The sequence below is a fragment of the Macaca nemestrina genome, chromosome 6 (assembly GCF_043159975.1).
Source record: "Macaca nemestrina isolate mMacNem1 chromosome 6, mMacNem.hap1, whole genome shotgun sequence".
Taxonomy (NCBI): domain Eukaryota; kingdom Metazoa; phylum Chordata; class Mammalia; order Primates; family Cercopithecidae; genus Macaca; species Macaca nemestrina.
In genome coordinates this window covers 147,514,642-147,533,030 of record NC_092130.1, presented here as the reverse complement: position 1 = coordinate 147,533,030, position 18,389 = coordinate 147,514,642, and the positions used below count along the sequence as shown (strand labels likewise).

Sequence of the window (18,389 nt, the reverse complement as noted above, 5' to 3'; positions counted from 1 at the left end):
ATTTCAAATAAATGATTCCTTTGCAAGTCAATTTCCTAGCCCCATGGTTTCCAAGAGGTGCTTTTCTATAAGCCCAGGGATCTTTGAAGCAGCAGCTGCTCAGAGGAAAGAGAAAGACAAGTAAACAGAGCTCCAGAACACTCACCCCTGACTTCAATCAGAGCACCTGTTGTTATAAACAAGATTTTCAAATTTGCAAACGTTTACCACAAACATTCAGCTCTCCAGACTGCTTTGTGCTTCTCTATACCCAGATCCTGCCCAGTGAATCTGTCCCGTGTCCCAGCATTTCTTTGGCATACCGCTCTTAAAATTTAAGAGGAAATATCACTGATGCTATAGTTCACCAAACGTCTTAAATCTCAGACAGGTCTAAATTTGATCATCAGAGTGAAGAATAAATATTCTGATGTCTCTAAAGACTTTACTTGGGTTGACAAATTCTCTCTGACAGGCTCTGGAAATACAAATGAAGGGCTTTGAGTGTTATTTCCTACTTTTCCCAGTACTTCTTTATGTATGTGCATACAGACAAGCAGACCATCTCAGGAGGGTGCTTGGAAAAGTGGCAGGAGCAGTGGACTAGGAGACAGCTCTGGGACTAACTCATGATGTGATCTTTGACCAATCTCTAGACCTCTAGATTTAAAAAAAAAAAAAAAAATTGAGAATCTCCTCAGGCCTTTTTATGGCAGAAGTTCTATAACCTATGTATTAATAACTTTTATAATAAATTAAATAAATAATTTAAGGAAATTACCCTGGCATAAGTCCCTAGCTGTTGCAAGGCTTAATTTTCTCCACTACACTGTGTAGGATATAAAATATGCTAAGGCTTCATGAGCAATATAGAAACACTCTGGTGATTGGCTCAACGATTTATCATGATGGCTGCAGCTTGCTGTGCTGGAATAACTTTCCTTGGAATGGAAATACAATAGTTTATGATGTTCTTATAGAGTTAAGAATGGTTTTGCTTTTTGAAGAAGAAACTGACTCCATTTAAAAAATTGCAGGATAGTATCTTGTCAAACCACATTCTTCATGTCAAAAATTGAAGTTCTATGGATTCGAGAATATTGTTTCTCTGTAAACTGATGCACATGATTTCGTTAAAAATCAAATTTAGCATGGAAGATGTTTAAAAGTACACAGATTTGCTTATTCTTCTCAAGAGCAATGAACTCAAACTCGACTCTATAATCATTATAAATAAAGATTCTGCTTTGCTATGTGCTTTATCTTGGCACTAAGAAAAAAAAACCTTCATCTATTTATATTCAGTCTGCTCCTATCTTTTTGTTTATTTAGACTTACATACAACAGTCCTTTACTTGCTTGTCACTACCATTACTCACAACTTTTTCTAAAAGCCAAAATGCTGTCAGAAACCCAAACTTCATCCATTCATTAATCTATCGGCGCCACGTCCTGGGAGGTCAGTATCTGGTCACTGTCTTCAGTTTCATATGATATGCAATATTTATATCACGTGGATCCGATCTAAATAGCCTAGTCTTGGAACTGAGTCTAAGAAGGTCATTTGGCTTACAAAATACTACTTGGCCTACATAATAAACACTGGTCCAGCACACAGGAACTACGCTGTCCTTTACTTATCCTTCCCAGTGCCCCAGACCTGACCATGGAAGAAAAAATAAGTAGTATTGTCTACCTATCTACATTTCAAGAAGTAACTTTTTACTCCAAAAGAACATTTCTCATTGTCTGTCACTACTCTTTTGTATCTTGCATTCTTTTGTGTCTTGAAGGTTTTGAATTCTTTAGGAATTCCCTTAAAATTGAGATGTCAGAGACAAGGTGAAGATGAGGAGGTTGGGGTTCGGGGGTAGGTAGATCATTGTAGCAACTCAAGAGGTGAAGGACTGAAGAATCTGAAAAATGAAAAAGAGGCATATGCTGAAGGAAGATGTGAGAAATCACCAAAAATCAACATTGCTATCTCACAATTTTGCCAAAAACCAGCCCTCCTATTATTTATCCCTGAAAAAAAAAAAAAGAAAATGTGAACCAGTTTGCTTTCAGCAAACACCAAATTTCTATGTTCAAAAGGTAAGCAAAACATCTCTAAATAATAAAAATTAGACACATAGCTTACTTTATTCTGCCGACTTAGCACTTTTCTGAGAAATCAATGAAAAGTCACTGTATTTGACCATCTTCGGAGTTTTCCTCTAAAGTGAGACAATCAATAATAAATAATAAAACGTGAATCGTGACAGCTTCTGATCATCCGCTTCCTGACCCAGTTTATCAGGGTGTTTCATTCAACATTGACAGCTTGTCCATTAACCCCTGTGGCATTCAAAATGGTATTTGCAGATCACTGTATTTCCAGGTACTCAATTTCCATACATTCTTTTTACTAAAGCTGATCTGCCTGAGGATATGCCTGTGATGCTCCTTCATAATCTCTTTCTCCCTCCCCACAAAAGACAGGCTGTTGCGAGAAGTCAGGGACCCTGAACGGAGGGACCGGCTGAAGCCGAGGCAGAAGAACATAAATTGTGAAGATTTCATAGACATTTATTAGTTCCCCAAATTAATATTTCTATAATTTCTTACACCTGTCTTTACTGTAATCTCTGAACATAAATTGTGAAGATATCATGGACACTTATCACTTTCCCAATGAATATCCTTGTGATTTCCTATGCCTGTCTTTACTTTAATCTCTTAATCCCGTAATCTTCTTTGTAAACTGAGGAGGATAAATGTCGCCTCAGGACCCTGTGATTGTATCAACTGCACAAATTGTTTGTAGAGCATGTGTGTTTGAACAATATGAAATCTGGGCATCTTAAAAAATGAACAGGATAACAGCGATGTTCAGGGAACGAGAGAGGTAACTTTGAACTGGCCGCTGGTGAGCCAGAAGGAACAGCGCTATATTCCTCCTCTTTCATAAGCAAATAGGAGAAATATCGCTGAATTCTTTTTCTCAGCAAGGAACATCCCTGAGAAAGTGAATGCGCCCTGAAGGTAGGCCTATAGACGGCCTCTTTTAAGGCATCCTGTCTTTTATGGTCAAAGCCGAAGGGATAAAATAAGCCCTGGTCTCCTATAGCGCTCCCAGGCTTATTAGGATGAGGAAAATTCCCACCTAATAAATTGTGGTCAGACAGGTTATCTGCTCTCAAACCCTGTTTCCTGATAAGATGTTATCAATGACAATCTGTGCAATTAGCAATCTGTGTTCATTAGCAATCTGTGTTCATTAGCAATTTTAATTTCACCTCATCCGGTGGTCCTGTGATCTCGCCCTGCCTCCATTTGCTTTGTGATATTTTATTACATTGTGAAGTATGTGATCTCTGTGACCCACACCCTATTCGTGCACTCCCTCCCCTTTTGAAAATCGCTAGTAAAAACTTGCTGGTTTTACGGCTCGGGGAACATCACGGATCCTGTCGACATGTGATGTCTGCCCCGGACACCCAGCTTTAAATTTCTCTCTCTTGTGCTCTTTCCCTTTATTTCTCAACCCAGCTGAGACACTTAGGAAATAGAAAAGAACCCATGTTAAACATCGGGAGCGGATTCTCCCGATAACAGGTAAACTTTTTACCCATCCAGAATCTTACCCTAGTTCATGGCCCATGAATGTCAAAACATCTGTGGCACCAAGCAAAGCAACATTTTCAAATATCAGCATCAGCTTTTAGAAAATGAATTATTCTGACAGAGAAGCAAAACCTTTGGAAAATAAGATGGTTTCAAATTCTTTGAGCAAAATTGAAGGAGTGCCAAAATCAACTTGTCAGCTGATAAATCATTAAAATTAATCTTGATGAAAGTTAACCTACATGAATTTTGGCATTTATTGCAAAAAAAAAAAAAAAAAGAACTAAGTGAATACTGCCCTAATATCACACTGAATAATACTGCTATAACAAACTTATTCCATTCCATTCTTACCTACTTATTTGTATGAATGATATTTATCAGCATCTATGCATTTAAAAATTAACAGAAATAAAACTGATGCTAAATCCTATTTCATCCTAGCAATAAATAGTAAACACAGGCACATGAATTGATTGGGAAAACACCTGCTCCATCTAATAATGGTAATAAAGTATGCCTAAGAAAATTTTATTTTATGTTAATAATTATATATTATTTTTAAAATATATAATATATTTATCTTGTACTAATCATGTAGTAATAATATTATAATGATAATGCAATTCAGGAGAATGTTTTAAATACATAGAGACTTATGTTCACAGAAAATTAACTGTTTTAAATTTTATAATAATTGACATATGTCTTAAGAGGTATGTAATGAGTGATCCATAAAGTAAAGCAAGCATAAAACTATTTACATTATGATTTATGAAAGAAAAATGGAATGAAAATTATAGTTCCGAGAGAGATATAAAATTTCCAACTGTTAAAAAGAGCTTATGCAAGTATTTTAAAATATATGATTGCCTTTTAATAATAGATAATTGCACTTATATGCCACTGAACATATTCTAAAAAGTCATATAGTAGTTTTATTTTATTTTATACAAAATGGTATTTGCAGATCACTGTATTTATAATAATACAGTCACAATTCCATCATTTGCAACTATTTTACTCCTTTTTTTTTTTTGAGATGCAGTCTCACTCTGTCACCAGGCTGGAGTGCAATGGTGCCATCTCGACTCACTGCAACCTCTCTCTACCTACTGGGTTCAAGCAATTCTCCTGCCTCAGCCTCCCAAGTAGCTGGGACTACAGGTGTACACCACCATGCCCAGCTAATTTTTGTATTTTTAGTAGAGAGGGGGTTTCACCATGTTGGCCGGGATGGTCTCGATCTCTTGACTTCGTGATCCGTCCGCCTCGGCTTCCCAAAGTGCTGGGATTATAGGCGTGAGCCAGTGCTCCAGGTCAACCATTTTATTTATAACAAAAATTTTGAATGTCAAAAATATGCAAGGAGGTTAATAGTTTTTCAAAATTCTCTTAGAAGTGAAAAAGCAAAATTCTTTAATACTATTATATTCTCTAATGATAGGGCAATTCTGTGGCATTTTCAGCAGCTTATAAGCGAATTTGCAAAAGACAATAAGGCTTGAAGGCTCAGACCCCTTGGAACCATTTGTTCTTCCACTATTGATCTAAAATGCCAGCATAGTCTCAGAGGCCTCATTGGTATCTGAGAGATTGTATGTGAGTTTTGTTTCAAATGCTTAATCCATGTTTTCATTTTATTACCAAAGAATTAACAGTATTTCACTAAATCTTACATGAAGTTATTTCCTCTTTTAATTTGTATGCAATACCATCATCAGTAACAATGTGTCACAGAGACATGAGCACTTAGAGGAAACAGAACACTCTCCAGAGTTTCTACTCCCAGCTCAGCCACTTCTCGCTGAGTGAACTCAGATAACTCTGGTAAGTTCTGAAATCTGTCTTTCAATCTGTAAAAGAAAAGCAATTAATATCTTCCTTGCTACTTCACTGGGTTTTTGTAATAAATGATGTATTTCTTGCTAAACTGTAAAGATCAATGTAAAACTTAAATATTAATTTTTAGTGAAAAAGTGATAGTGATTATTTACTCTCTAGCACTGTGCTACACACCACTGGGAAATAAAAATAGATGTTCCCATTTTCATTCTTAAGAAGCTTCCAGATTACTTACAGGACATGGAAGTGAGAAGGAGGATAGCGCAGTAAGAATAAAAATCACATAAAATAGAAAGCAATGCAGCTGTTCTGACATTCCTCTTGCCTATTTTTTTTCTTCAACAACAGATAACATTCTCTAGCTAACAGTGATTAAGCCCCAGGAAACATATCCAAGACACTTAAGAATACTTTTCAGCCTTCTAGCACAAATACGAACTGTAAGAAAAAGAGAGCTGCCTGCTCTTTTACCATCTCAACTTCCCCCAAATTAAAGAGACTTAAATATAAGGCAAAGTTTTATTCAGCTTGTGCATATATTAGTATATTTATTTGAAAACTTTGGCCTTTTTATAAAGAGAGAAACTAAATGAAAATGAGGCATTGCTGACAGAGGGTATTCCCCTAAAATAATAAGTAAAATTAATCACAATAAAATGTACTGTATTTGCTCATTTAACACATCATTAATGAACAGCAGAGAACATGAAAGAATAGATCTCTCCCTTCATGGAGCTTATTTTCCAATGAGATCAGAGAAACAACAAACAAGGAAACAAAAAAAATAAGGTGTTTCCATTTAGAGATTAACATGAGAGTTAGGGACATACAATGGTCTAGGGAAAGAGTCAAGAGAAGGAGAGAAAAAAGAAGTCCGAGATCTGCTAACCAAGAATATACTCAGGATGTCCAAATCACGGAGGGAAAGGTAGCATGGGTAAAGCACCAGAACAGTGGGGGCTGTAGTTTGAATGTGTCCCCCAAAGAGCATGTGTTGGAAACTTACTCTCCAATGCAGCCATGTTGGGAAAGGGGGCCCAATGGGAAGGTCGTGACGGTTCCGCCTTCATGAACATTTTAATGCCAATTACTATAAAAGGGCTTGAGGCTGTGGGTTTGATCTCCCACTGTCTCCCACTCATGTGATGCCTTCTGCCATGTTGTAACACAGCAAGAGAGCCCTCACTGAGCCGGGCATGGTGGCTCAAGCCTGTAATCTCAGCACTTCGGGAGGCGGAGATGGGCGGATCATGAGGTCAGGAGTTCGAGACCAGCCTGGCCAACATGGTGAAACCCCATCTCTAATAAAAATACAAAAATTAGCCAGGTGGGGTGGTGCGCACCTGTAATCCCAGCTACTCGGGAGACTGAGGCAGGAGAACTGCTTTAAGCTGGGAGGTGGAGGTTGCAGTGAGCCAAGATTGCACCATTGCACCCCAGCCTGGGTGACAGAGAGAGACTCCATCTGAAGAGAAGAGAAAAGAGAGAAGAAAAGAAAACAAAAACAAAGCCCTTTCTGGATGCAACCTCTCAATTCTGGTCTCCCTAGCATCCAGAAGTGTGAGCCAAATTAATTTCTGTTCACTTTGAATTACCTAGTCTGTGGTATTCTGTGATAGCAATATAAAACAACTAAGACTGTGGGAGATAATATCACAGAACAGGCCCAAGCCAGATGAAGCAGACTTTTGAGGTTGAGGTATGGAGTTTGATTTTTATTCTAAATGGGAACCCACTGGAAGGTTTTAATTGGTGGAGTAATATGATTTGGCTTAGGTTTATAAAATATCATTCTGACAGCTTTGTAAACATGGAAACTGTGAGGATACTCTGATTGATATATCCTAAATAAAGAACAACCTCAACAAAAGGGAAGGTCAAGGGGAGAGATGAGGGAGAGTGGAGCAAGAGACGAGGTGCCAAGAGAATTGGCTCTGGGATAGGCTACAAAGTCAGTCTGTGGCACAATGACAAAAGCAGTTTGTCCTTAGAAATGGATCTTCCTTTCTTTACTCCTTTCTTTCCCTTATCCCAGATTCCTTAGACACTCACTGCTCTCATCTGTCTTCTAGCTGTCCAAATGTCCATACTACAAATATTTAATGTGCCAAATTAATCAACAATTTCTTCCACAACGCTCATTTTAAGACAAAGTTTATTCCATCAATGAGGTTCATTCCAGCTAAGTGTTAGAAGGGAAGTAATCTGATTCTGCTAACACTAAGGGGCTAGTCTTCTACCAACTCCAGATACATATGCATTTTTAAAAACTTGTTAAAATACATGAATGGCACTTGCATTACAACTATGCGATGAATTTCAGACCATAGAGGAAAATGGTAGGAAGAGGCAAGAGTGTGAGGAGGGATACTCTCCACGTGTAATTCACCCCTGCATGTTACAGTATTAGACTAGTGCCTGGTATATAGATATTTAGGAAAGAAAGAATTAACATATTTTATACAATTGAGCACATTTCTGCCCTGTTTGAAAAATAAGATCAGTTGTTCTCCTTATAATGAGATCTATCAATTCAGTATATTTCTTTACTTTTGGCCCCAGAAAACAGATAGCAGTAAAGTATAATTAAAGAAGTTAACCATTCTACCAAAAAAGAAAGCCATCAGGGTCTGAGTATCTCACATAAGGACAAGTTCAACTAAGGCTATTCTGTCATTGATATCTGAGACTAGTGACAACAAATCCCAAGTTTAAAATGTGAAGCGAACTATAGTGCTACTACTTTTTAAGAGATAAAGACATAAATAAGGAAAAGAAGTCAGATTGAAAAAAAATAGTTAATTAAATCAGCACAATGGTCTCCAATGTACAAGGCACTGTGGGGAGGGGAGGAGATACTCCAGATTCATTTGGAGATTAACTGTATATTTAGACAACCCTGATCATCTTGCAATGACCTATTCAGGCAGCACTTACATTCTGAGAGACACATGGATTCATATAACTACTTATCAGCCAATTCCTTTCATAATTATAGACTCAGACCAGACGCTTGTTATTCCTACCAAGATACTTTAAGGTATCACATGGTGCAAATCAATAGGGGACATTAGCTCATATGTGGAAGTGCTTCCAAATATAACCACACTTCATTTTGCAGTATCATCTGGGAATAAGGCAAGCCACACACATAAATTTTTACATACCTGAACTTACGTTCAAATGCTGAAATGTGTTTTATTTATTTTCTAATATATTAAAACATTTGACTGCTCTCCAAAAGAGGATATGGTCATGATTGAAGCTTTTCTTAATTCAAATCATAATTGTCAGTATCGTTAATTTTAGTGTAATATCCTCAGTGATTAAGTATAAAGGGATGGTTTGCGCCATACTCATTACCTCCTAAGTATCTCTTTCCTCCATTTGACGATAGCTATAATGAGCAAACTATCCTTTTCCCACTATTCCCCACAGTGCCTTGCACACTGGAGACCACTGTGCTGATTTAATGATTTTTTTCAATCTGACCTCTTTTCCTTATTACATACGCATCTCTTAATTTGCTTCTTTTAATCACCAATAAATTACCTTATTTATGTCTTTTAATTATCTTATTTATGTCTTTATCTCTAATTTGCTTCTTTTAATCACCAGTAAAAGAATATCATATTTCCTCTGATACCTTTAAGAGAAAATTCTCATGAATTCATCCCAGTGTTCCCAGTTTATGTACATCACTATAGGGCTTTTACTTCTTGAAGATTTATGTTTTTATTTTTGTCTATTGTACTGAAAATATTGATTAGCAATGACATAAACATACTTTGTTCATGTTATACTACTATATGTTATACACACAGACACATATATATATGCATATACATATATATGTACACATATAATGGGTTCAAAATAACACTGCTAATATTAGTATGCAATTACTCAAAACAGATTTTTTTACAGTTTGTTTTGGCCATAGTATACCTCCCACTAGGAGTGTGCAGGCAAATTATCTGTTTTAAAATCACTTGACATAATTCCCCTCTGTGTAATTAAGCCAGCGATGCAAAAAGTAGTTATATTTTAATTATTTTTGCTTTTGATTTTAAGAAATTTATTCCCTTCACTTTTGTTTTACAATTACTTAAAACATTACATACTTCCAGAGTTAAATTTATAAAACACTATACATTTAGAGGCCTCTAGTTTCTACTCCTATTGTCTCTATCCTGTTCTCCCTCAGTAAGTAATATTTTTATTAGTTTCTTATTTATCTGTTCATTTTTTTACTCTTGTTTTAAAAAACTAGGAATAATGTTCGGCTTTCAGAAAAGCCACAAAGACGGCACAGAGAGGACTAGACGCCCTTCAGCCAGCCTCCTCTAATGCTGACATCTTACACAATCATGGTACAATGTCAAAAATGAGAAGTAACATTGGCACACTATTGGCTAAGCTATAAACTTTTTTCAGATTTCATTAGCTTTTCCATTAACCTCCTCTTTCTGTTCCAGTATCTAGAATATCTCACTGCATTTAGGCCATTTTTCTAAAAATAAGCTAACATATATTTTTATTTTATATTTACATATCCTATTTCTTAGATAAAATGGGGTATACTATATACTTATGTCTCCATTTTGCTCTTTTGAATTCACAGCATATCCCGGAAATCATTTCATAGCAGTATATATAGTTATTCCTTATTTCTTTTTATACTGGTTTATATTCTATTTTATAGATATGTCATAGTTTAATTAAAGTCTCCCATACATAAAAATTTTAATTGTTCAATAATAAATTGAATCACTGTGGAGAATTACTTTGAACAATAAAATTGAGAATTGCTAAAAGGCAGTCATGTCTACACTCAATTGATAACCCTAAGAGTAAGTGATTAAATGATTAAACCTCACAATAAACAAAAGTTGGTATCACAAACACCACTAATGAACAAGTACAAGCAACATCATTTTCCTTCACTGCATATGACCCAGTTTTAAAATAATGTTTTTAAATGCAAAATAAAATATATAAAATTTAAAATGAAACCAATTACCACGGAATACACTTATCAATCACTAAACAAACTGTGATGTACTGTCATGTGCATCTTTATCAATGCAAAAAATAATATCTAGCGGCAGTCTAATAACTATCACAACTTCAAAGCAGACATGAGCATAAATCATGTTTCAAGATTTCTTTAACTTATAACATTACATGAAAGTATCTATGACTTCTGTTAGTGACAAAGTCACTGATATTGCCAATATTTCTGTGGTTTATAACCTATATTTATAATTGAAGGAAATGCTGCATTTCAGTTAAAGGCTAATGAAAATAAAGATGTGATTTTCCCCATCAAAATTCCCAGAGCCCCTGAATTCTACCTATGGACCCCAAGTTAAAAACCTCTGCCTTAGAGTCGGGAAAAAAGCAGTGAAAGAAAGTACTGCCCAAATATTCTGCTAACTTGCTTTTTTAAGAGAAGCTAGAAACTTAAGTTTATTGAACATGTACTATTTGCCAGTTCTCTCTCTCCCCCTCTCTCTCTCTACATATAATTATAACATATATAATATAAACATATACATTATATATTTAATAATTATGTACATAACATCATATACATATTTATTCAATATACATATAATTTTTATAGCACTTAATCCTCACAAAACCCAATGAATTTAACAGAGGTTTAGTAACTTTCCCTTAATCACACACATAGTAAAGACAGGGTCAGAAATCAAGGCCTATATGACTTCCACTATATCATGAAGCTTGATATAGTAACATATCAGCAGTATTTGCATTTTAAAAGTGAAAACCTATAGAAAACAATATTAGAAGGAAAAGGAAGAGGGGAACAGGGAAAGAGAATTGCTTTAGTGGTAAAATTTCACATCTTAGAAAAGAGTCAGAAAGGATGTTCTTTTGCAGTAAGTTTTCCTTAAAATTATTTGCTATTGCATATATTTATAAAACCAGCCATATACACTATCTCGTTAATTTCCATGACAATGGCTTATCTATATTGCTGATACTCTCAATATATTCCCATTAAAGGAATAAAATACATGTAGGAGAATAAGGTGGGTCTTGATATCTGTCTGCAATCACTGCCATACTTCAGTTACATTTATTTACTAGGCTGTTTCTTACTGCTGTGTTAGAGTAAGGTTGCATACCTAGAATTCAGAGATCCCAAATTGTGAAACTTTAAAAGCTAGCCTTGTAAAACACATGACTGGACATACACTGAGTACTGGAATCTTGCCATGGAATCAATCACATACATGTCTCTCCTAGATATAGCTGATTCTGCATCTACTCTTTTTTTTTTTTTTGTCTTTTTTCTTTTAATCCCCCAAAATATCATTCTTAGGCATTCACTCTGTCTTGCAGGCATAGTCACATTTCTGTTCAAAGCTCTTGTTCCAGAAGTGAATACCTGATATAAACTTCTCACCTAAGTAATCAAGATGGCACAATACTAAATGGTACGGTACCACCTTTTACCAAGAAATAGCCACAACATCCCCTTTAGTGCTAGTTTGCTAAACCTAATGTGATAATCCACTGGGTCATTAAGCACCAAAATGATCACTTACTTTGCAAAACCCCTACTCTTCATTTTTTCATTGCTTACAAAATGTTTGCATAATAGGTATTTTGCAGACTGCTTCATTTCATATTTGAATTTTTTAAGCCCATGGGGTGCTTAGCTTGGGAAAATCTTTTTGTCCCAGGCTGATTATGTATCCAGATTGAACTGCAGCCTGTTGATTTAGGTCTTTGTGTCCAATAAAAGGAAAACTCTAGAAAAAAAGCACAGTTCTGTCCATTGGCTCAGTCAAAATGAGCAGTCCCTAGGGCTGTCTAAAGTCATCATGGAAAGTCTCCCTGCCAACTGCTTCACACTCTTTTCTTTGGCTGCTATTCATATCTCGAGTTTTCTCCAGGACACATGGCCCTGTGTCAGCAGCTCACCCTACCACTCATTGCAACCCTCCTCGACCTCATCAGCATTTCACTTCTCTGTCCCCTGTGGCAGACTGTTAGCAAATATAGTCACAACTATTCCTTCCGTCTCACATGCCCTTTAGCAGTGTGACTTTGCCCCTCTTCCCATCAAGACACGGAATCTATTTCTCCTCTGCGGAAATCTGGGTTGGGCCTTTGATTTGTAGAAATAACACTGTGGCTTCAAAGGCCAGGCCTTAAGAGACCTTATACCTTACATTTTTCTCTCTCTTTGAAGTAACTGTGAGAACACCATGCTGTCAAGGAGTCCAGTCTCACCAAGTGGAGGCTGAGAGGCCATATGGAGGAGAGCCAAGGTACCCCAGCTGACTGGCAGCATCAACTGCCAGAAGTATTAGGGAGGACATTTAACTGCCAGGCCCAGTCAAGTCATTGTATGACTATGATCATGTGATCCCAGGCCACACCAGCAGAAGTACCATCTAGATTGACAAACCAGAGGATTACATGAGAGAATAAATAGTTGTGTTTTTAGACTACTGAGTTTGCGGTGGTTTATCACAAAGCAATAGACAAATGAAAAACCTTCCTTTAGCAGTCTTTCCTCAAGAGTCATCCAACACTTTGTTTCAGTCTTTTGTTCAAGAGGGAAAAAAAATATCAGTCCTTACTAACATACCATTTTTGTTCACATAATGGCTTATTTTATGCCAATTTTGGTCAGCCAAAGGTAAGGATATGACCATTACATAATTAGGAAATTCCTCAAATTGCTGTTAATGTACAAATAGAAAAATATTCAGTGTGTGCTTAAGACATGACATTAAGAAGTATAAACACTGAGATGAGGAAGACCTAGAACGGTAGCTCCACTACCTTTAAGGATTGCATTTATAGGAATTGACAGAAGCTCTTTCCAGTATGTAGAAGAGTCATCTTTCTACGTAGGCTAATCAAATAGAGTTTTACCATAGAGCTGGGCTATAGGTATTGCCCAGCCTAACTCAAGACAGAGGCCTGAGTCCAGTATTTCCTCATCACTTTTTTCATTTCCATTCTTGGGGTTTTCTTAGTTTCATAGCTCTTATGTTATGAATACTTAGAAAGTGAATTGTTTACCAGGGTTCTATATGCTGCATATAAACTTCCTAAATCGTAAGCAAAATTGAGGAGCAAAAGGCATATTATTTTAATTAGATTCTCAGAGACTTCTTTGACCGCCCCCAGCAAGACAGAATAATAAATACTGAGTTAGAGAGCTAAGTGTCAACTGACTTAGAGAGCAGTGTCACTTAAAACCAAAAGTTCTTTTTTAATAGCACCCATTTTAATGTTTCACTTAAAAAGTAGTAACTCAAATATACACAAAGAAAATTTATTAATTTTTAAAAGCATAAATCAGTATGAAAGGGGACAAGTTATAAATTATGCATTTCAGAACATCTGTTACCCTAAAGGTCTAGACTAATGTTTAAAAATAAATTTTTCACGGGGCTTCCCCTTTCAGGAAGATGGAGTAGATGTTCTTTTTTGTATTCATCCAAGTAAATACAATTAAAACCTTTGCATATGTAAAATTTATATAAAGAGACTAATAGGTTAAGAAAAGGGAGACAGGCTAAGGACCTCAGGATCTGAGTGACAATACAGTGATGAGTTCCCTGCATTTTCTCATTGCCTCATATATTCAGGATTTGCAGCTAAAGAAGTCAGCAACCCCAAAACACCAATGAATGCAAAAATAAAACAACAACAACAAAAGTCTGCTCTTTCTAGTCAAAGGTCCTGGAAAGAGGCAGAAAATGTTTAGAAAATAGTTGCTCTACTCTCGTCAAACACCATTGCCACTCCCCTCCACCACCACCATCAGCAGCAAAAGCCAAGCAAAAACCCACTTTTTTCAGGCTGTAACAGGGCATCTCCACATCCCTCATCATAGTAGTAGAGTAGGAAGTGGGACATTCATTTCCCCACTGAGCACTAATGAGCCAGCTCCCTTCAAACACCCATGGTGTCAATGGAGACCACCTGGGGAGCAATGGAGATGCATGGGGAACATACTTCTACCCACCGGGCAGTAATGAGGTATGCTTCTGCCTTCTCACTGGAGTGGTGTCAGAGGAGCCCTACTGGAAAGTTAGGACTTTCATCACTCTCCAGGAGAAAATGAGGCCACTCATCCTCTCCCCATCATGTCAGTAGTAGCTAGGAAGGGAGCAGCAAGGATGTCCTCCTTCCCCACTAGGAAGGTATCAGTGCAGACTAGAGGGGATCTGGAACTCCCATTCCTGCCCAGTAGTAGCAAGAAGTATATGGCTTTGGTTACCAGTGTATCCAAACTGAGGAACCTGAATGGACTGCTACACAAACCTGGCAGTAACAAAGCAGCACTCAACCTTCCCTTGGTGTCAGAGAAAGCCATCTCAAACAGAGATTTAAGTAAGATCTAGAGTCTTATAACATAGTGCCTAAATGTTTAGGTTTCAATTGATACTTACTCATTACACCAATTACCAAGAAAATCTGAAACTAAATGAAAAAAGATAGTTAACAGATGCCAGTGAGACGACAGAGATCTTAGAATTATCTGACAAAAATTTTAAAGCAGCCATGATAAAAATATTTCAATGAGCAATTACAAATACACTTGAAACAAAATAGGATGTCTCAGCAAAGAAATTTTTTAAAGTTTCAGCAAAGAGGTGAAAGATATAATTAAAGACCAAATGGAAATTTTAGAACTGAAAAATATAATAACTGAAATTTTTTAAAAAGTGATGGGTTCCACCGCAGAATGGAAACAGAAAAATCAGTGAACTAGATGACAGGATGATAGGAATTAAACAGTCTGAACAATAAGGAGAAAATAGATTGAAATAAGTTAACAGATTCTAGGGGATCTTTGGAACTATAACAAAACATCTAATTTTCATGTTTTATTCTTGCAGGGGTGAAAAAAGAGGATGGGGCTGTAAAAATACTTGAAGAAATAAGAGTTGACCAAAAACTTCCTAAATTTTGCAAAACAATACAAATCTACAGATTTAGGAAGGTGAGAATATTCCAAATAGAATAAACTCAATGAAATCTGTACTATTACACATAATGGTCAAATGTCAAAAACTAAAGAAGAAGTCTGGAAAGCAGCAAAAGAGATGTACCTTACCTATAAGAAAAAACAATTCAAATGACAGTGTAACTATTACTTTTAAAGTATAGAGACCACAAGGAAATAGCATGCCATTTTTCAAGAACTGAAAGAAAAGAATTGTCAACCCAAAATCTTATATTGGGTGAAAATATCCTTCAAGAATAAAGTGGGTATCAAGATATTCTCAGATGAAGGAAAACTAATATAATTTGTCACCAATAACTCTACTAAAAAAGAACAGTTAAAGAAAATGGTCTAAACAGAAAGAAATTTATAAAACAGGAAACCTGGAACATCAAAAAGAAAGAACATGGTAAGCAAAAATATAGGTAAATACAACAGACTTTTCTGGAGTTTTCTAAATCATGTTTGATGGCTGAGGCAAAAAAATATAGCACTACTTGATGTGGTTCTAAATGTATGCAGAAGAGGTATCTAAAACAACTGTGTTGCAAATAGGGGTGGATAGTAAAATTTAAAGGGAGGTAAGGTTTCTATACTTCACTTGAAGTAATAATGTGATAATACCAGTAGACTGTGAAGAGTAATGAAGACATAATGTGATATATGGAGCAATCACTAAACAAGTTATTCAAAGAGATACATCAAAATCACTACAGAATGTAATAAAAAAGAACAAACTATTGATACATGCAATGCCCTGGATGAAACTTCAAAGAATTCAGCTGAGTGAAAAAAGCCAGTCCCTAAATGTTACATCGTGTATTGTTCAATTTACTTGAGTGTGTGTGTGTGTGTATGTGTGTGTGTAAAACAAAATTATATAAATAGTCAACAGATTAGTGGTTACCAGAAGTTAAGGTGGTGTTGGAGGCAGATGGGAACTGGATATGGCCATTATAAATGGACAACATGAGAGATTCTTATGATGATGGAAATGTTCTGTATGTTCACTGAATAAATGTCAGTATCCTGGCTGTGATACTGAACTCTAGTTTTCCAAGATGTTACTATTGGAGAAAACTGAGTAAGGAGTACACAAGATCTCTCTGTATTATTCTCTATAGCCACATGTGGATCTATATTTATTTAATTTTTTAAATCCACAAGGGTGAATAAACAAAAATAAATAAATTCTTCCTGAAGAGTTATTACTTTTCTTTCTGAGCCAGATCAATTTCACCACATGAAAAGTCCTGAGGTCCATGTAATGACATATCAGCATACTTAGCTAGAGCAAGAACAGATAGTAACAAACAAACATAAAACATTGAACTAAATTCTAAACACCTCCTCAATCCTCCTTGAAATTTAAGAATACTAACTTTTTAAACACAGATATTAGAAGTTCCACCATGGAAAGTAACTCAGGGCACTGCTCTGATGGTCCTGAGCAAGACTCTCCTTGCTTATTTGCTATCAGAGTCTGTGTCTGACAATTCATCTCAGGCAAGTTATACTCACCATTCCAACTCTTAATTCCAAGCCAGTTGTACTACTATTGAAGGAGGACCCCAAAGGCATCAAGTGAATCCAATTCCCGACCCTCAAACTCAGCCACTGGGCATGGAAATATTTTAACCAGTTACTCATCCTCTAAAACTTTCAATAGCTTCCCACTTCCTATAGGAAAATACACAAACTTCTTAGTCCAGCACAAGAGGCTACTATCTAAACCCTATCCACTTCCATAACTGGTCTTTTATTTGTCCCCTAAAAGACACTCACCTGAACTAGAATGTTTCTGTTCATCAAACCCAAACTTCTGTTCGTCTTCCCACCTTCCTGTCTTTTTCTCATACTCCTACTCCAGACTAGAGAACTTCCCACTCCTCTCTGGCTTCACTAGGTTCTGCTTTTCTTTGAAAACTTGCCTCCATTCTGAAGCCTACCTTAAAGATGTCTCTCGCCATTAAATATTTTTTCTTTCTGCTACCCCTCATTTCTCCACATAGCATTAGTTATTTTTATTATTTCTGTTTTTTCTGCTCAAGTCCTACCTCCCTATTCAGATTGCAAGCCACTCAAAGAGTCTTTTATCTCTGTAAATCTCTGAAAACAGAAAAAAAAAAAAAAAGTTTATGTTGACGGCCAAGATTTTAATATTAGATATGGCATAGGAGTAACTTGCTTCCCATCTGGAACTCAAATTCCTCAAATACAAATAAGGAAGATGAATTAGACCAGTGGTTTTTAACCAAGGATATGCACTGAACTTATCTGGGGCTATCTTTGAAAATATGTGACCCTGAAAAAGTGATTTTAACCATCTAAGCTTCCTGCTCTGCATTTATAAGAAGGAGACAATGGTAGCACCTACTTCATAGGACTGTTATGAGGATTAAGTTAGTTAATACATATAAAGCAATTTTGCATAGTTCCTTGAACATATTAAGCTCCCAATACATTTTAGCTGCTGCTGAATATAAATTGTTAAAACTTGATTCACTTGGAGATACTTATCATTCTAGAACAGTGTTTCCAACTTACAGTTTGGGGGAAGTGAAACAGGGCAGGGACCCCTCACAGGGGCCTGTGAGTACCACCCCAACAACGAGCATGAAAATAAAGGAAAATCTTGAGTTCCTTCAAGGGAAATTCCAGGCACCTAGGCATCCTTAAAAAGTAAATAAACAACTTGATAAGTGGGAAGGTAATAGTAGCTTAAAACAATAGCCAAGGAGTTAGAATCACCAGAATGTTTGGTTCCCTGCAGAAACGAAAGATAACATCTTAACATGTATACCTGAGTTGTTTTTCAGCAACCTGGACCCCCACCAAATGGATCTGCTGGCACTGAGACCTCAGACAAGGGGGAGCTAAGGACTGCACTCTGACCTTTCTCCTAAATTTCTTCCTGAGGGGCCTGGAGAAAGTCACACCCACAAGCCAG

General features: G+C 36.4%; 1 protein-coding gene across 21 annotated transcripts in view; it reads right to left on the bottom strand.

Moving 5' to 3' along the window:
- LOC105473041 (uncharacterized) overlaps positions 1-18,389 on the bottom strand; it is a 419,449-nt gene that overhangs the window by 276,836 nt on the left and 124,224 nt on the right. The window contains exon 2 of one of the 21 annotated variants that reach the window (XM_071099049.1): positions 17,987-18,113. The exons of the other annotated variants lie outside the window; for them this stretch is intronic. The gene's annotated coding sequence lies outside the window, so the exon portion shown is untranslated. The remainder of the gene's footprint in view (positions 1-17,986; positions 18,114-18,389) is intronic. 21 annotated transcript variants of the gene reach the window in all.